Raw genomic sequence first — 17,654 nt, 5'->3', positions numbered from 1 at the left:
AGAAGGGTCACCGACCCGAAACGTTAACTCTGCTTCTCTTTTCACAGATGCTGCCAGGGCTGCTGAGTGATTCCAGCATTTCTTGTTTTTATTCCAGTCTGACACCAACCTGACACCAGTCTGACACCAACCTGACACCGCCTGACACCAACCTGACACAAGTCTGACACCAACCTGACACCGCCTGACACCAGTCTGACACCAACCTGACACCAGTCTGACACCAACCTGACACCGCCTGACACCAACCTGACACCAGTCTGACACCAACCTGACACCGCCTGACACCAGTCTGACACCAACCTGACACCAGTCTGACACCAACCTGACACCAGCCTGACACCAGCCTGACACCGCCTGACACCAGTCTGACACCAACCTGACACCAGTCTGACACCAGTCGGACACCAACCTGACACCAGCCTGACACCAATCTGACACCAGTCTGACAGCAGCCTGACACCAGTCTGACACCAACCTGACACCAGTCTGACACCAACCTGACACCGCCTGACACCAACCTGACACCAGTCTGACACCAACCTGACACCGCCTGACACCAGTCTGACACCAACCTGACACCAGTCTGACACCAACCTGACACCAGCCTGACACCAACCTGACACCAACCTGACACCGCCTGACACCAGTCTGACACCAGTCTGACACCAACCTGACACCAGCCTGACACCAACCTGACACCAGTCTGACACCAGTCTACTACCAACCTGACACCGCCTGACACCAGTCTGACACCAACCTGACACCAGTCTGACACCAACCTGATACCAGTCTGACACCAACCTGACACCGACCTGATACCAGTCTGACACCAACCTGACACCAACCTGATACCAGCCTGACACCAACCTGACACCAGTTTAACACCAGCCTGACACCAATCTGACACCAGTTTAACACCAACCTTACACCAGCCTGACACCAGTTTAACACCAACCTTACACCAACCTGATACCAGTCTGACACCAACCTGACACCGACCTGATACCAGTCTGACACCAACCTGATACCAGTCTGACACCAACCTGACACCAACCTGATACCAGCCTGACACCAACCTGACACCAGTTTAACACCAGCCTGACACCAACCTGACACCAGTTTAACACCAACCTTACACCAGCCTGACGCTAGTTTAACACCAACCTTACACCAACCTGATACCAGTCTGACACCAACCTGACACCGACCTGATACCAGTCTGACACCAACCTGATACCAGTCTGACACCAACCTGATACCAGCCTGACACCAACCTGACACCAGTTTAACACCAGCCTGACACCAACCTGACACCAGGTTAACACCAACCTTACACCAGCCTGACACCAGTCTGACACCGACTTGACACCAGTCTGACACCAGTCTGACACCAACCTGACACCAACCTGACACCGACTTGACACCAGTCTGACACCAGTCTGACACCAACCTGACACCAGTCTGACACCAACCTGACACCAGCCTGACACCAACCTGACACCGCCTGACACCAGTCTGACACCAACCTGACACCAGTCTGACACCAGTCGGACACCAACCTGACACCAGCCTGACACCAATCTGACACCAGTCTGACAGCAGCCTGACACCAGTCTGACACCAACCTGACACCAGTCTGACACCAACCTGACACCGCCTGACACCAACCTGACACCAGTCTGACACCAACCTGACACCGCCTGACACCAGTCTGACACCAACCTGACACCAGTCTGACACCAACCTGACACCAGCCTGACACCAACCTGACACCAGTTTAACACCAGCCTGACACCAACCTGACACCAGGTTAACACCAACCTTACACCAGCCTGACACCAGTCTGACACCGACTTGACACCAGTCTGACACCAGTCTGACACCAACCTGACACCAACCTGACACCGACTTGACACCAGTCTGACACCAGTCTGACACCAACCTGACACCAGTCTGACACCAACCTGACACCAGCCTGACACCAACCTGACACCGCCTGACACCAGTCTGACACCAACCTGACACCAGTCTGACACCAGTCGGACACCAACCTGACACCAGCCTGACACCAATCTGACACCAGTCTGACAGCAGCCTGACACCAGTCTGACACCAACCTGACACCAGTCTGACACCAACCTGACACCGCCTGACACCAACCTGACACCAGTCTGACACCAACCTGACACCGCCTGACACCAGTCTGACACCAACCTGACACCAGTCTGACACCAACCTGACACCAGCCTGACACCAACCTGACACCAACCTGACACCGCCTGACACCAGTCTGACACCAGTCTGACACCAACCTGACACCAGCCTGACACCAACCTGACACCAGTCTGACACCAGTCTGACACCAACCTGACACCGCCTGACACCAGTCTGACACCAACCTGACACCAGTCTGACACCAACCTGTTACCAGTCTGACACCAACCTGACACCGACCTGATACCAGTCTGACACCAACCTGACACCAACCTGATACCAGCCTGACACCAACCTGACACCAGTTTAACACCAGCCTGACACCAACCTGACACCAGTTTAACACCAACCTTACACCAGCCTGACACCAGTTTAACACCAACCTTACACCAACCTGATACCAGTCTGACACCAACCTGACACCGACCTGATACCAGTCTGACACCAACCTGATACCAGTCTGACACCAACCTGACACCAACCTGATACCAGCCTGACACCAACCTGACACCAGTTTAACACCAGCCTGACACCAACCTGACACCAGTTTAACATCAACCTTACACCAGCCTGACGCCAGTTTAACACCAACCTTACACCAACCTGATACCAGTCTGACACCAACCTGACACCGACCTGATACCAGTCTGACACCAACCTGATACCAGTCTGACACCAACCTGATACCAGCCTGACACCAACCTGACACCAGTTTAACACCAGCCTGACACCAACCTGACACCGACTTGACACCAGTCTGACACCAGTCTGACACCAACCTGACACCGACCTGACACCAGTCGGACACCAACCTGACACCAGTTTAACACCAACCTTACACCAACCTGACACCAGTCTGACACCGACTTGACACCAGTCTGACACCAACCTGACACCATTCTGACACCAGCCTGACACCAACCTGACACCAACCTGACACCAACCTGACACCAGCCTGACACCGACCTGACACCAGTCTGACACCGACTTGACACCAGTCTGACACCATTCTGACACCAGCCTGACACCAGTTTGACACCAGTCTGACACCAACCTGACACCATTCTGACACCAGCCTGACACCAGTTTGACACCAATCTGACACCAGTCTGACACCGAATTGACACCAGTCTGACACCAGCCTGACACCAGTCTGACACCAACCTGACACCATTCTGACACCAGCCTGACACCAGTCTGACACCAACCTGACACCGACCTGACACCAGTCTGACACCGACTTGACACCAGTCTGACACCAACCTGACACACCATTCTGACACCAGCCTGACACCAGTTTGACACCAGTCTGACACCGACCTGACACCATTCTGTCACCGACCTGACGCCAGTCTGACACCAACCTGACACCAACCTGACACCAACCTGACACCTGTCTGACACCAACCTGACACCAGCCTGACACCAACCTGTCACCAGTTTGACACCAACCTGACACCAGCCTGACACCGACCTGACACCAGTTTGACACCAACCTGACACCAGCCTGACACCGGTCTGACACCAACCTGACACCAGCCTGACACCAACCTGACACCAGTCTGACACCAACCTGACACCGCCTGACACCAGTCTGACACCAACCTGACACCAACCTGACACCAGCCTGACACCAATCTGACACCAGCGTGACAACAACCTGACACCAGTCTGACACCAACCTGACACCGACCTGATACCAGTCTGACACCAACCTGATACCAGTCTGACACCAACCTGACACCGACCTGATACCAGTCTGACACCAACCTGACACCAACCTGATACCAGCCTGACCCCAACCTGACACCAGTTTAACACCAGCCTGACACCAACCTGACACCAGTTTAACACCAACCTTACACCAGCCTGACACCAGTTTAACACCAACCTTACACCAACCTGATACCAGTCTGACACCAACCTGACACCGACCTGATACCAGTCTAACACCAACCTGATACCAGTCTGACACCAACCTGACACCAACCTGATACCAGCCTGACACCAACCTGACACCAGTTTAACACCAGCCTGACACCAACCTGACACCAGTTTAACACCAACCTTACACCAGCCTGACACCAGTCTGACACCGACTTGACACCAGTCTGACACCAGTCTGACACCAACCTGACACCAACCTGACACCGACTTGACACCAGTCTGACACCAGTCTGACACCAACCTGACACCGACCTGACACCAGTCTGACACCAACCTGACACCAGTTTAACACCAACCTTACACCAACCTGACACCAGTCTGACACCGATTTGACACCAGTCTGACACCAACCTGACACCATTCTGACACCAGCCTGACACCAACTTGACACCGACCTGACACCAGTCTGACACCGACTTGACACCAGTCTGACACCAACCTGACACCATTCTGACACCAGCCTGACACCAGTTTGACACCAGTCTGACACCAACCTGACACCATTCTGACACCAGCCTGACACCAGTTTGACACCAACCTGACACCAGTCTGACACCGACCTGACACCAGTCTGACACCAGCCTGACACCAGTCTGACACCAACCTGACACCATTCTGACACCAGTCTGACACCAGTCTGACACCAACCTGACACCGACCTGACACCAGTCTGACACCGACTTGACACCAGTCTGACACCAACCTGACACACCATTCTGACACCAGCCTGACACCAGTTTGACACCAGTCTGACACCGACCTGACACCATTCTGTCACCAGCCTGACACCAACCTGACTCCACCCTGACACCGACCTGACACCAGTTTGACACCAACCTGACTCCAGCCTGACACCGACCTGACACCAGTCTGACACCGACCTGACACCATTCTGTCACCAGCCTGACACCAGCCTGACACCAGTTTGACATCAACCTGACACCAGTTTTTTTTTTTTTTGGAGCTTTACTCTGTATCTAACCCCGTACTGTACCTGGCCTGGGAGTGTTTGATGGGGACAGTGTAGAGAGAGCTTTACTCTGTATCTAACCCCGTACTGTACCTGTCCTGGAATGTTTGATGGGGGACAGTGTAGAGGGAGCTTTACTCTGTATCTAATCCCCGTACTGTACCTGTCCTGGGAGTGTTTGATGGGGGACAGTGTAGAGGGAGCTTTACTCTGTATCTAATTCCCGTACTGTACCTGTCCTGGGAGTGTTTGATGGGGGACAGTGTAGAGGGAGCTTTACTCTGTATCTAATCCCTGTACTGTACCTGTCCTGGGAGTGTTTGATGGGGGACAGTGTAGAGGGAGCTTTACTCTGTATCTAATCCCCGTACTGTACCTGTCCTGGGAGTGTTTGATGGGGGACAGTGTAGAGGGAGCTTTACTCTGTATCTAATCCCCGTACTGTACCTGTCCTGGGAGTGTTTGATGGGGGACAGTGTAGAGGGAGCTTTACTCTGTATCTAATCCCCGTACTGTACCTGTCCTGGGAGTGTTTGATGGGGGACAGTGTAGAGGGAGCTTTACTCTGTATCTAACCCCCCGTACTGTACCTGTCCTGGGAGCATTTGATGGGGAAAGTGTAGAGGGAGCTTTACTCTGTATCTAACCCCGTTTTTTTTTTTTTTATATATATTTTTTATGTCGAGGGGGCCTTTATACCCCAGGCCCCCTTTATACCTGTCACCAGTTTGACACCAACCTGACACCAGCCTGACACCGACCTGACACCAGCCTGACACCAGTTTGACACCAGTCTGACACCAACCTGACGCCATTCTGACACCAGCCTGACACCAACCTGACACCAGTCTGACACCAACCTGACACCAGCCTGACACCAGTTTAACACCAGTCTGACACCAACCTGACACCATTCTGACACCAGCCTGACACCAGTTTGACACCAACCTGACACCAGCCTGACACCAACCTGACACCAGTTTGATACCAACCTGACACCAGTCTGACACCAACTTGACACCAGCCTGACACCAGCCTGACACCAGTTTGACACCAACCTGACACCATTCTGACACCAGCCTGACACCAGTCTGACACCAACCTGACACCATTCTGACACCGACCTGACACCAGTTTGACACCAACCTGACACCAGCCTGACACCAACCTGACACCAGTTTGACAGCAACCTGACACCAGCCTGACACCGACCTGACACCAGTCTGACACCAACCTGACACCAGCCTGACACCAGTTTGACACCAGTCTGACACCAACCTGACACCATTCTGACACCAGCCTGATACCAGCCTGACACCAACCTGACACCAGTTTGACACCAACCTGACACCAGCCTGACACCAACCTGACACCAGTTTGACAGCAACCTGACACCAGCCTGACACCGACCTGACACCAGTCTGACACCAACCTGACACCAGCCTGACACCAGTTTGACACCAGTCTGACACCAACCTGACACCATTCTGACACCAGCCTGACACCAACCTGACACCAACCTGACACCAGTTTGACACCAACCTGACACCAGCCTGACACCGACCTGACACCAGTTTGACACCAGCCTGACACCAGCCTGACACCAGTTTGACACCAGTCTGACACCAACCTGACACCATTCTGACACCAGCCTGATACCAGCCTGACACCAGTCTGACACCAGCCTGATACCAGCCTGACACCAGTCTGACACCAGCCTGATACCAGTCTGACACCATTCTGACACCAGCCTGACACCAGTTTGACACCAACCTGACACCATTCTGACACCAGCCTGACACCAGTCTGACACCAACCTGACACCATTCTGACACCGACCTGACACCAGTTTGACACCAACCTGACACCAGCCTGACACCAACCTGACACCAGTTTGACAGCAACCTGACACCAGCCTGACACCGACCTGACACCAGTCTGACACCAACCTGACACCAGCCTGACACCAGTTTGACACCAGTCTGACACCAACCTGACACCATTCTGACACCAGCCTGATACCAGCCTGACACCAACCTGACACCAGTTTGACACCAACCTGACACCAGCCTGACACCGACCTGACACCAGTCTGACACCAACCTGACACCAGCCTGACACCAGTTTGACACCAGTCTGACACCAACCTGACACCATTCTGACACCAGCCTGACACCAACCTGACACCAGTTTGACACCAACCTGACACCAGCCTGACACCGACCTGACACCAGTTTGACACCAGCCTGACACCAGCCTGACACCAGTTTGACACCAGTCTGACACCAACCTGACACCATTCTGACACCAGCCTGATACCATCCTGACACCAGTCTGACACCAGCCTGATACCAGTCTGACACCAGCCTGACACCAGTTTGACACCAGCCTGACACCCGTTTGACACCAGTCTGACACCAACCTGACACCATTCTGACACCAGCCTGATACCAGCCTGACACCAGTCTGACACCAACCTGACACCATTCTGACACCAGCCTGATACCAGCCTGACACCAGTCTGACACCAGCCTGATACCAGTCTGACACCAGCCTGACACCAGTTTGACACCAGCCTGACACCCGTTTGACACCTGGCTGACACCCGGCTCCCTGTGCCCTCTCAGCTCAGTTTTGTGGTGTGGGCCTGCACCTTATAACTAGATCTCAAACTGGCCTAAACCCCATTTCACGTTGGTCTTTTACTGCCCCTCACCCCATTAAAGGGTCTTAAAGGGAGTGGCAGTGAAGATAGTAGATCTACTAGTTATAATATTCCAAAATTCCCTGGATGCGGGAAAGTTTTTAGTGGATTTGAAAAACGCTAATATAACGTTCTTATTCAAAAAGGGAGGGAGGCAGAAAGTAGGAAACTACAGACCAGTTAGTTTAACATCTGTCGTTGGGAAATTGTTAGAATCCATTATTAAGGAAGTAATAACAGGACATTTAGAAAGTCAAAACACAATCCATCAGAGTCAGAATGGTTTTATGAAGGGTAAATCATGTTTGACTAATTTGCTAGAGTTCTTTGATGCTGTAACAAGTAAAGTGGATAATGGGGATCCTGTAGATGTATATCTGGACTTCCAGAAGGCATTTGATAAGGTGCCGCACAAAAGGTTAATACACAAGTTAAGATCACAAGGGGTTAGGGGCAATTTATTGGCTTCGATAGAGGATTGGTTAACCAACAGAAAACAGAGAGTCAGGATAAATGGGTCTTTTTCTGGTTGGCAAGATGTAACTAGTGGGGTGCCACATGGTTCGGTCCTCGGGTCCCAACTATTTACAATCTATATTAATGACTTGGATGCAGGAATAGAAGGTACTACAGCCATATCTGCAGATGACACTAAAATAGGTTGCATAGTAAGTTGCAATAAAGAAATAAGAAATTTACAAATGGATATGGATAGATTAGATAAATGGGCCAAAATTTGGCAGATGTATTTTAACGTGGATAAGTGTGAGGTTATCCATTTTGGTCGGAAGAATAGAAAGGCAAATTATTATCTAAATGGAGAGAAACTTCGGAGTGTTTCGGTGCAGAAGGATCTGGGTGTCCTCGTACAAGGTATTAGTGAGACCGCAGCTGGAGTACTGCGCACAGTTTTGGTCCCCTGATTTGAGGAGGGATGTAGTTGCATTGGAGGCAGTTCAGAGGAGGTTAACTAGATTGATTCCAGAGATGAGGAATTTGTCTTATGAAGAGAGATTGAGCAGTTTAGGCCTTTACTGTCTAGAATTTAGAAGAATAAGAGGAGATCTAATTGAGGTATATAAGATTATTAAGGGGATTGACAAAGTAGACGTAGAGAGGATGTTTCCTCTTCTGGGGCAATCTAGAACGAGAGGTCATAGTTTTAGGATAAGGGGTAGCAGATTTAAAACAGAGAAGAGGAGAAATTACTTCTCTCAAAGGGTTGTGAGTCTGTGGAATTCACTACCCAGAGTGCGGTGGATGCCGGGACATTGAGTAAATTTAAGGAAGAGATAGACAGAATTTTAATTAGTAATGGGTTGAAGGGTTATGGAGAATGGGCAGGAAAGTGGAGTTGAGGCCAAGATGAGATCAGCCATGATTGTATTGAATGGTGGAGCAGGCTTGAGGGGCTGAATTGCCTACTCCTGCTCCTAGTTCTTATGACCTTATAATCTGATCTGGATTTCAATCAGGTTCCTGAGTCCAAAGGCCACTGCCCAAACCCACTGGACTTGTCTGGAGCTTTGCAGAACGCCTGTCTCCATCAACTTCCCTCCAGTGCAGTTCAGGGCAGGGCAGTAAGTTTAGACTAGCTTCAGCGGAACTTAGATATTTCCAAACACCGTGTTTTCATAGATTGTCCCGTTACCCTAGCTTCCACCTGGTTACACAACACAATTGGTTTTGGAGTTGCTGCTTCTAAACTGATAACAGGAAGGAACTTGCATTTGGTTTTGGCTTGAGCAAGGATTCTGGCTGCCATTTATTCAACTCCCTGTAATCCACAGCAAACCTTCCTGAGAGCATCAGAACATTGAGAGTAGAAAACAGTCAGTAGGAGCAAACAGTTCCTCAACCCCACCAGTTTCTGTGCTGCATAACTCTATAATTCTGTAACTCTACACCACCCCAATATCCCTCAACCCCATCTACACCCCCAATATCCCTCAACCCCATCTACACCCCCAATATCCCTCAATCCCATCTACACCCCCAATATCCCTCAACCCCATCTACACCCCCAATATCCCTCAACCCCGTCTACAAACCCCCGTAATATCCCTCAACACCAACAACAAACCCCCGCAATATCCCTCAGCCCCAGCTACAAACTCCACTAATATCCCTCAACTCCATCTACACCCCCTCAATATCCCTCAACACCATCTACACCCCCAATATCCCTCAACCCAATCGGCATCCCCCTAATATCCCTCAAACCCATCTACAAACCCCCCTAATATCCCTCAACGATTTCCATAAACCCCCTCAATGTCCCTCAAGCCAATCTACAACCCCTCCTAATGTCCCTCAACCCCATCTGCAAACCCTCCTAATATCCCTCAACCCCGTCTACAAACCCCCGTAATATCCCTCAACACCAACAACAAACCCCCGCAATATCCCTCAGCCCCAGCTACAAACTCCACTAATATCCCTCAACACCATCTACACCCCCTCAATATCCCTCAACACCATCTACACCCCCTCAATATCCCTCAACCCCATCTACACCCCCTCAATATCCCTCAACACCATCTACACCCCCTCAATATCCCTCAACACCATCTACACCCCCTCAATATCCCTCAACCCCATCTACACCCCCTCAATATCCCTCAACCCCATCTACACCCTCACAATATCCCTCAACCCCATCTACACCCTCACAATATCCCTCAACCCCATCTACAACCCCCTCAATATCCCTCAACCCCATCTACACCCCTCAATATCCCTCAACCCCGTCTACAAACCCCCGTAATATCCCTCAACACCAACAACAAACCCCCGCAATATCCCTCAGCCCCAGCTACAAACTCCACTAATATCCCTCAACACCATCTACACCCCCTCAATATCCCTCAACCCCATCTACACCCCCTCAATATCCCTCAACACCATCTACACCCCCTCAATATCCCTCAACCCCATCTACACCCCCTCAATATCCCTCAACACCATCTACACCCCCTCAATATCCCTCAACCCCATCTACACCCCCTCAATATCCCTCAACACCATCGACACCCCCTCAATATCCCTCAACCCCATCTACACCCTCACAATATCCCTCAACCCCATCTACACCCTCACAATATCCCTCAACCCCATCTACAACCCCCTCAATATCCCTCAACCCCATCTACACCCCTCAATATCCCTCAACCCCATCTACACCCTCACAATATCCCTCAACCCCATCTACAACCCCCTCAATATCCCTCAACCCCATCTACACCCCTCAATATCCCTCAACCCCATCTACACCCCTCAATATCCCTCAACCCCATCTACAACCCCCTCAATATCCCTCAACCCCATCTACACCCTCACAATATCCCTCAACCCCATCTACACCCTCTCAATATCCCTCAACCCCATCTACACCCCCTCAATATCCCTCAACCCCATCTACACCCCCTCAATATCCCTCAACACCATCTACACCCCCTCAATATCCCTCAACCCCATCTACACCCACTCAATATCCCTCAACCCCATCTACACCCCCTCAATATCCCTCAACCCCATCTACACCCACTCAATATCCCTCAACGCCATCTACAACCCCCTCAATATCCCTCAACGCCATCTACAACCCCCTCAATATCCCTCAACCCCATCTACACCCCTCAATATCCCTCAACCCCATCTACACCCCCTCAATATCCCTCAACCCCATCTACACACCCTCAATATCCCTCAACGCCATCTGCAACCCCCTCAATATCCCTCAACGCCATCTACACCCCTCAATATCCCTCAACCCCATCTACCCCCCCCCTCAATATCCCTCAATCCCATCTACACCCCCTCAATATCCCTTTACCCTATCTACACAAATCTCCCACCCACAACAGGAGTGACCACCACACAGTCCTTGTGTATACAAAGTCCCGTCTTCACATTGAGGATGTCCCCCATTGTGTTGTGTGGCACTATCACCGTGCTAAATGTGATGGACTTTGAACAGATCTAGCAATGCAAAACTGGGCATCCATGAAGTGCTGTGGGCCATCAGCAGCAGCAGAATTGTACTCAATCACAATCTGTCACCTCATGGCCCAGCGTATTCCCCAGCCTACCATTACCATCAAGCCAGGAGACCAACTCTGGTTCAATGATGAGTGCAGGAGGCCATGCCAGGAGCAGCACCAGGCATACCTCAAAATGGGATGTCAGACTGGTGAAACTACAACCCAGGACTACTTGCGTGCCAAACAGCGTAAACAGCATGCAATAGACAGGCCTAAGCGATCCCACAACCAACGGATCATATCTAAGCTCTGCAGTCCTGCCAAATCCAGTCGTGAATTTTAGTGGACAATTCAACAACTAACTGGAGGAGGTGGCTCCACAAATATCCCCATCTTCAATGATGGGGGAGCCCAGCACATCAGTGCGAAAGATAAGGCTGAAGGCTTTGCAACAATCTTCAGCCAGAAGTGTCCAGTGGATGATCCATCTCAGCCTGTTCCTGAGATCCCCAGCATCACAGATGCCAGTCTTCAGCCAATCCAATTCACTTCATGTGATATCAAGGAACAGCTGAAGGCACTGGATACTGCAAAGGCTATGGCCTCTGACAACATTCCGGCAATAGTACTGAAGACCTGTGCTCTTCCTGTCCAGCTACAACACAGGCAACTACCTGATAATGCAGAAAATTGCCCAAGTATTTCCTGTACACAAAAAGCATTGCAAATCCAAGCTGGCCAGTTACTGCCCTATCAGTCTACTCTCGATCAGCAGCAAAGTGATGGACGGTGTCAGCAGCAGTGCTATCAAACGGCACTTGCTTAGCAATAATTTGCTCATTGACACTCAGTTTGGGTTCCGCCAGGGTCACACAGCTCCTGACCTCATTACAACCTTGGTCCAAATATGGAAAGAAGAGCTGAACTCAAGAAATGAGGTGCGAGCGACTGCGAGTGCGAGGAATTAGAGTGCAGGGAAGATTCAGGAGAAGCTGGGACTGTTTTCCTTGGAGAAGAGAAGGCTGAGAGAAGATTTGATCGAGGTATTCAAAATCATGAGGGGTCTGGACAGGGTCGATAGAGAAAAATTGTTCCATTGGTTGAAGGATCGAGAACAAGAGGGCACAGATTTAAAATAATTTGACAAAAGAAGCAATGGTAACAGAAGGAAAATCTTTTTCACACAGTGAGTGGTTAGGATCTGGAATGCACTGCCTGAGAGTGCAGTGGAGGGAGATTCAATTGAGGCCTTCAAAAGGGAATTGGATTGTTATTTGAAAAGGAAGAATGTGCAAGGGAAAGGCACAAGGTAAATTACTCATTCGGAGTGGCAGTGCAGACACGACGGACTGAATGGGCTCTGTGCTGTAACAATTCTGTGATTCTGTTGTTAAGAGAGAGAGAAGGACAGGGAAGTAAAGAAAGAAATCTTTTTTGAAAACCTCTGTCAACAATTTACTAGCTGCAGGAGTGAGACTCCTAAGTTTTAATTGTTTCATTTCTGGTCTAGGAAGGCTGAGTGGCATTGTAGAAACATAAATATCATCATTAAAAGGATCATTTGCGGTTAAATACCAGCCCTAAACATCTGCAGCAAAGTTAATTCTAATGCCCTGTGGGAAGGAAATCTGCCGTCCTTACCCGGTCTGGCCTACACGTGACTCCAGACCCACAGCAATGTGGTGGACTTTTAACTGCCCTCTGAAACAGCCTAGCAAGCCCGTTAGTTATCAAGGGCAATTAGGGATGGGCAATGGTGGCCTTGCCAGCATCAGCCACATCCTATGAAAAAATACAAAATAAATTGTATTTAATGCACAAATCCAGCAATTTCCTGAAAATTCCAGGGAGGTTCAAGGTGAATTTCTGTAATCACAAAGCTAACCAATCAGCAACACCAATCATCCAGCATCTTGTGCGAACCACAATGCACAGGGTATCCCTTCCTCACAACAAGTTATTGAGTTATTTACATGTGTTATGACCAGGTGAGAAGAGGTCTAGGGGTTCCCTCTCAGACTTTGCCTGGTTTAATCGTAACAGGGTTTAATTTTAGAAACATTGTGTTTTTAGCTCCCTCTCTGAATCCTTGTTCACTGCTTTCCAATTGTAAGGCAAAGAAATCAGACAGGTTTCCTTAGATTTAAACAAGAAAGCTGGAAGTTTATTAATCTTAAACTCTAATGCAGTTAACGACTACGAATACACAATGCGATCATGCTCGCATACATACGCGATAAACACACACGCAGATAGAGACAGAAAAAGTAGAAAAGAATAAAGGGGAATAGTTTGAGGCAATATCGGGATTATAATTACAGTCCTTTGAATTCAATGTCTTTGATTGCCGGTAAGTCCTGCTGTTCATTGGGGCCCCTTCAACTTGTTTTGATGTGGGAGTCTTTTCTCTCTTGAGGTTTACGTGTCTTCCGTGGGTCCGGTGGCTTGGGAGAAAGTGAGAGAGACATCCAGGAGAGAGGCTATCTTGTTCCAGGTTCAGTTGAAAAATTGCCTTCACAATTCAAACAGTCCTGTGGCTAGTTCAAAAAACCTGGACCAGTCAGTCATGTGACCAGCTGGTTTAACCAATCCTGGCTTTGTGGATTGTATCATCTTAGCAGTCCCTGGAATGTGCTTCCTTATACCTTCAATGTCCGGTGAGCAAAATCCATTCGGGTTAATTGGATCAGGGAGTAGTTCCTTTGTCTCCACAAGCAGCGTCTCTTAGTATGCAAATATCCTCCAGTCAAAGGTCTGGTGATCTCTTTAACAAGTAATTTCTTCACTCCAGCAACAGTTTAAAAACAATGTTAAGATGATGAAATTAATATGTCTCATTCTTGGCAGGTGGGGGTCTGCATGATGTATGCTAATAATGGAAAATGTTATTAAGTACAACTTGAACTACCAAGCAAATACTGGGCCACTGAGACAGAAAATAGGGGACAGACAGAGAGAGAAAGAGTGAGAGTGAGGCAGAGAGAGAGTGGAGCAGAGTGAGTGGAGCAGAGTGAGAGTGAAGCAGAGTGAGAGTGGAGCAGAGTGAGTGGAGCAGAGTGAGAGTGAAGCAGAGTGTGAGTGGAGCAGAGTGAGAGTGGAGCTGAGTGAGAGTGGAGCAGAGTGAGAGTGGAGCTGAGTGAGAGTGGAGCAGAGTGAGAGGGAAGCAGAGTGAGAGTGGAGCAGAGTGAGAGTGGAGCTGAGTGAGAGTGGAGCAGAGTGCGAGTGAAGCAGAGTGCGAGTGGAGCAGAGTGAGAGTGAAGCAGAGTGAGAGTGGAGCAGAGTGAGAGTGGAGCAGAGTGAGAGTGGAGCAGGGTGAGAGTGGAGCAGAGTGAGAGTGAAGCAGAGTGAGTGGAGCAGAGTGTAAGTGAAGCAGAGTGTGAGTGAAGCAGAATGTGAGTGGAGCAGAGTGAGAGTGGAACAGAGTGAGTGGAGCAGAGTGAGAGTGGAGCAGTTTGAGAGTGAAGCAGAGTGAGAGTGGAGCAGAGTGAGACTGAAGCAGTGGGTGAGTGGAGCTGAGTGAGAGTGGAGCAGAGTGAGAGTGAGGCAGTGTGTAAGTGGAGCAGAGTGAGAGTGGAGCTGAGTGAGAGTGGAGCAGAGTGAGAGTGAAGCAGTGGGTGAGTGGAGCTGAGTGAGAGTGGAGCAGAGTGAGAGTGAAGCAGTGTGTAAGTGGAGCAGAGTGAGAGTGGAGCTGAGTGAGAGTGGAGCAGAGTGAGAGTGGAGCAGAGTGAGAGTGGAGCAGAGTGTGAGTGGAGCAGAGTGAGAGTGGAGCAGAGTGTGAGTGGAGCAGAGTGAGAGTGGAGCAGAGTGAGAGTGGAGCAGAGTGAGAGTGGAGCAGAGTAAGAGTGGAGCAGAGTGTGAGTGGAGCTGAGTGAGAGTGGAGCAGAGTGTGGGTGGAGCAGAGTGAGAGTGGAGCAGAGTGTGAGTGGAGCAGAGTGAGAGTGGAGCAGAGTGAGAGTGGAGCAGAGTGAGAGTGGAGCAGAGTAAGAATGGAGCAGAGTGAGAGTGGAGCAGAGTAAGAGTGGAGCAAAGTGAGAGTGGAGCAGAGTTAGAGTGGAGCAGAGTGTGAGTGGAGCAGAGTGAGAGTGGAGCAGAGTGAGAGTGGAGCAGAGTGTGAGTGGAGCAGAGTGAGAGTGGAGCAGAGTGTGAGTGGAGCAGAGTGAGAGTGGAGCAGAGTGAGAGTGGAGCAGAGTAAGAGCGGTGCAGAGTGAGAGTGGAGCAGAGTAAGAGCGGTGCAGAGTGAGAGTGGAGCAGAGTAAGAGTGGAGCAGAGTGAGAGTGGAGCAGAGTTAGAGTGGAGCAGAGTGAGAGTGGAGCAGAGTGAGAGGGAAGCAGAGTGAGAGGGAAGCAGAGTGAGAGTGAAGCAGAATGAAAGGGAAGCAGAGTGAGAGTGGAACAGAGTGAGAGTGAAGCAGAGTGAGAGTGGAGCAGAGTAAGAGCGGTGCAGAGTGAGAGTGGAGCAGAGTAAGAGCGGTGCAGAGTGAGAGTGGAGCAGAGTAAGAGTGGAGCAGAGTTAGAGTGGAGCAGAGTGAGAGTGAAGCAGAGTGAGAGTGAAACAGTGTGTGAGTGAAGCAGAGTGAGAGTGGAGCAGAGTGAGAGTGGAGCTGAGTGAAAGTGGAGCAGAGTGAGAGTGGAGCAGAGTGAGAGTGGAGCAGAGTGAGAGTGGAGCTGAGTGAAAGTGGAGCTGAGTGAGAGTGGAGCAGAGTGAGAGTGGAGCAGAGTGAGAGTGAAGCAGCTGAGAAAGAGAAAGAATAGCTTGTCAATTCCTTGTGAACTGCAGATGTCTGTGCTGGAGAGACTGAACCTGTAGAACAACATTCTTAATGTTACTGAGCACACAGAGCAGGGAGAGGGAGGGGGAGGGAGACACCCCCTTCTCCTTAATGTGGACCCGAGTGTTGCAGAGTTCCTTTGGGTTATTTATTTCATTTATAATTGAGGAGGTAGATGAGGCGAGGATTATCTCACAGTGAAGTCAGATGCACAAATTTAAGAATCAATTTGGCTTTTCAAATGGAGACTTCAAGTAATTCACTTGGCGTCTGTGCCAATCCAGTAAGCCCCACCCAGGCCCCTCCCTGACGGGGCCTCTCTGTCATGTCCCCTCTGTATCTCCTGGTGTTGCTCTATGGAAAGCAAAAAGGGATCCTGCAAACTTGTCCAGAATCCCAAGAAACCAGTTCAACTGCAGCAACACGGGATATTGCCAGACTTCAGGGGACACTCTCAGAAGACAAAACATTTCAATTTTGAATATGGAAAAGCAAGTTCTCTGAGTGCGGCTTTCTTCCTCCTTAAACAGCCATACCAGTTGCAGCATGCTCAGCAGACCCTGAGCATTCAAATAGTGAGTCACGACTGTTCGGAGCCCAGGATTTACCCTGGCTGAATTGCTGGTGCTCAGATTCCAGGCCATGGGGTCTCTGTCCTGTTTATATCACCAAAGGCTTTCCACAGCTACCAGCTGCAGTGCTGAAACAACCATAAATCACTCTGTCTGCTCCATACATCCCTCTGTCTGGCCCACACATCCCTCTGTCTGGCCCACACATCCCTCTGTCTGGCCCACACATCCCTCTGTCTGGCCCACACATCCCTCTGTCTGCCCCATACATCCCTCTGTCTGCCCCATACATCCCTCTGTCTGCTCCATACATCCCTCTGTCTGCCCCACACATCCCTCTGTCTGGCCCACACATCCCTCTGTCTGCCCCATAGATCCCTCTGTCTGGCCCACACATCCCTCTGTCTGCTCCATACATCCCTCTGTCTGGCCCACACATCCCTCTGTCTGCCCCATAGATCCCTCTGTCTGGCCCACACATCCCTCTGTCTGC

This window comes from Heterodontus francisci, chromosome 4, assembly GCF_036365525.1.
Source record: "Heterodontus francisci isolate sHetFra1 chromosome 4, sHetFra1.hap1, whole genome shotgun sequence".
Taxonomy (NCBI): domain Eukaryota; kingdom Metazoa; phylum Chordata; class Chondrichthyes; order Heterodontiformes; family Heterodontidae; genus Heterodontus; species Heterodontus francisci.
Note: the sequence above shows the minus strand (reverse complement) of the source record.